Source organism: Arachis hypogaea, chromosome 18 (genome assembly GCF_003086295.3).
Source record: "Arachis hypogaea cultivar Tifrunner chromosome 18, arahy.Tifrunner.gnm2.J5K5, whole genome shotgun sequence".
NCBI lineage: Eukaryota > Viridiplantae > Streptophyta > Magnoliopsida > Fabales > Fabaceae > Arachis > Arachis hypogaea.
In genome coordinates, this window is record NC_092053.1 from 119,472,572 (window position 1) to 119,476,467 (window position 3,896).

The following is a 3,896-nucleotide window of genomic DNA, read 5'->3' on the forward strand; positions in this document are numbered from 1 at the left end:
ATTATATTTATTTTATTTTATAATTTTTTTAATGAGGGGTAGTTTGGTAATAAAAAAATAAAATTGGTAAAAAGGATGATTTTAAAGCGTTTTTGAACATTGAGGATGATTTTAATAAGAAAAAAAGGTCGGGGACGATTTTGATTTTCGCCCCTTACCTTAGGGACGATTTCAGTACTTAACCCAAACTAATACATCCATATCGCATAAGTTAAACTAAAAAAAAACTCTTCATAAGCGTCTTCATCCGTTTCCTAAAAAGAGGAGTCTATAGGAAGTGAGAACATCATCCTCGAAAGGGTTCTCAGTAGAGAATTTTTAAGAATTATAGTAAGAAGATATTGTAATTAAAACTATTTTCAAAATATAGTGATTATCAACTTATTATTTAAATCTAAAATTGTATTTCTCTTACAAAAATTCCATGTAAAATAACTTTTTAACCAAAACTTATCACTAATCCAGTCAATCATGGCCTCCGGCCCAAACATAATCAAATCTCGGCCTCTGGCTCAAATCAAAACAATTTACCATCGATTTAATCTCAACAGAATCAATCACAAACCAAACAAATCCAAGGCAAACACATATACAGAACAGTTACAGCAAGTATCACAGTTACCAGTTAAAGAGATTTAATCAAATAAGCAAACTAAAACACTTAAGCACACCCAAACAAAGCACACAAATGCAACATGATGCATGTCTATCCCTAACGCAGGTAATGAGCTCATTTTTCAGTTTCAACCCACACTCGACGCAATCCGACTCGCAAGTCAGATAAGGCATTCCAGCGGCATAACCTTTGCAAGGTTCCAAACCTTTGCAGGTATTGATTCTCCAGCTGAAGTATGCCGAACATGACCTCTGCAAGTACTTGCAGGCATTGATTCTCCAGCTGAAGCATGTGGCCCTTTCTCCTGGAAGCCATTCCATATACACGGGCATCCCCACACAATCATTCACACATAAAGCCCACGGCTTAACATTTTTACATCAGCACCTTAACTATTTACTTTCCGTCACCCTCTCGTAACCTTTTAATCATTTCATAAATCACACGTGCCATGTTCTTTTTTCCCCTTCTTTCTTCTTCTTAACAAACCGAACTCAAATCATAACTTAAAACAAAATCTCTCCTTCAAAAGATTGAATTTAAAACATCAAACTTTTCTTAATAAATCGAATTGAAAATAAGACTCTTTTCGTAATAAATCGAAAACAAATAATATTCTTAAATTAGATTTGCTTGTAAATAGCGCTTTAAACAAAGTCTTAGAGTTTTATAAAAATTTCGGCAGCATTTTCTCTAAAACTGGGACTTTTGCCACCCTTCAAGGGTCCCAACTAAAACATTTCTCAAACTAATTCCAATATCAGAAATCATCTTCAAACTCAATTCATGACCAACAATTCAAACCAATTCCAATGTTAAAAATCATTTCCAATAAATCACCAAAGTCCATTCCTAATATCCCAAATCATTTCAAATGTCGATTCATTTTCAATATCCAATTAATCCCAAACCAAAAAATCATTTTACATAGTATTTAATCAAACCAATGTTCCAACTCAATAATTAGAAACAGTCACAATTCACTCATCATCATAATAACCTTAAACCAAATACAAAATCCAACTAAGCATCTTCAATCAATCAATAAACCATCCAAACTAGCATTTACATTCATTCCAGGCAACTCAATTCAATTCCTAAAACTTGCGAAATCATAAAAATATATTTTTCATATTAATATCCACTTAAAATAATTCTTAGTAGTAAATTAAGTTTAAGAAATTGTCCCTACCTCAGTTAATCGAACCAACACGTTATAGAAAACCTTTTACCCTCGGCCCGAAAACAACGGCGTCAACTTTGACTATGTTCTGTAGCAGTAACAGCCACAAGGGCACCAGCTAACGATAATAACTCAATCCTGACATAAAATCGTAGTGCAAAACTCAATAATCCATAACAAAACAGCGACAAAGAGAGGTTTTCAAAGCAAAAGATTTACTGTACCAAGAAAGAAACTAGGAACGGAGCAGCCGCAGCACCAGCAGCGAACTCCGGCGATGTAAACGCTGCTCCCGGCGGCCATACATGGTGGCAACAACCACGGCGACAGCAGCAGTAGATCCCCAATCGCATTTTCTCTCTCCTCTTAGAGCTATCTCTCTCTCCTCGAGTTCCTCAGCATTGGCGGCAATGGGGGTTGTTACAGAATTTACTGATAGAATTTTTCACCGGTAAACCCAATTAGTGGAATGTTGTATTTTGCTGACCTGCAATGGGTTACCGTCGAATTTATCTGCTAGTAAATCCTATGGTTACAAGCTCTAAAATTCAAAGCGTGAACCCTCTCCCTCTTCATTTCGAATCCCCCTCTCTCTCTCTCTCTCTCTCTCTCTCTCTCTCTTTATTTTCTCTTCTCCCACACTCTCTCTAACCCTCTTCCCACCTCCGATAGCCTTACCGCCACCGGCAGCCCCTCTGTAGCCCACACCGCCTCTTCTCCCCTCACCCTCTGCAACCCACTCTCTCTCGAACCCTCTCCCACTTTTTCCAGTCCTCCAACATCCTCCCGTCGCCGCTGTTATCGCTGCTACTGTCGGTACTATCATCGCTACTATTGCCGTTACTATCATCGTCGCTGCCCCTTTCTCTGTTCTCTTCTCTACTCTTGCATTCTAGGATCTTCTTTATTTTAATGTTAATTTCAATCTTTGTTTTAGTTATCATTAGTATTATTATAGGTTTTAGTTGTTAATTAGTATTATACTCGAATTAGATTTAATTTTTAATTTTAGAGGATTTGGGTTGTTAAGATATGTTAGATTTAAAGTATTAGGTTTTAAGTTGTTGAAAAGTGTCTGGAATTGTGAATGAATTGATCGTAAAATTATGTTTGGATATTTTGCTGGAAATGTTGTGAATTACTGCAGCTAGTATATTGTTAATGTTAAGTTCTTTTCAATTAGAGTTAAAAGAATGCTTGGTTATGCTATTTGATATGTTTGATGCTTTTTAATGCCAAGTGTTCGATAATATGCCTCTTGTAAACTTACTTTCATTTACTGCATATCACACTTTAAAACTTCACTTTTGCACAAATTCACCATGAATTGTTGTTGTCTTTTGTATGTGTATTTAGTAGGTTAAGTATGATTTTGGTCTCTAAGGTATAGGCCAAAAAGTTTTTCGTCTCCAACCTTTTTTGCATACAAATCGTCCCTAAGGTTCAGCTAAGTTTTAAAATCATCATTATTACTAAAATTTTAAAATTTTGGACCAAATTACTCCTAACAAAGAGTTATAAAATAAAATAAAAGAAAAAATAAGAGAAAGGGAGCCAAGGAGAAGGGAAGAAGAAGAAGAAGAAGGTAAGGACAAAGAAAGGGAACCACAAGGAACCACGGGGGAGGGAAGAAGAAGAAGAAGAAGAAGAAGGGGGAACTGTTGCTCCTCGCCGCTCGCCTCTGTTCTTCGCTAGTCGCCATTGCTCCTTGCTCGCCGCTGCTCCTAGCCCGTTGCCGCTTCTCCTCGTCGCTCGTTGTTGATCCTCATTGCTAGCCGCTGCTCCGTCGTTGCTGCTGCTTTGCATCCTCATCGCTGCTCCTCACTAGGGTTCTAATTCTGCTTTTGATTTGTTGATTTTGTTAATTATATTGTTGATTCTTCTGCTTCCATTTCTTTGGTTAATTACATTGTTGATTTGTTGATTTTGTTAATCACATTGGTTCTAATTCTAATTCCATTGTTGTTGATTCTGATTCTATTCTAATTCCATTTTTCTTCAGCTTCTATTTCTTCTGTTTCTTCTAATTTTGAATAGAGAAGAAAAATATTTCTGCTTCTGCTTCTGTTTCTACTGTGATGGAAAAGAAAAAGAATA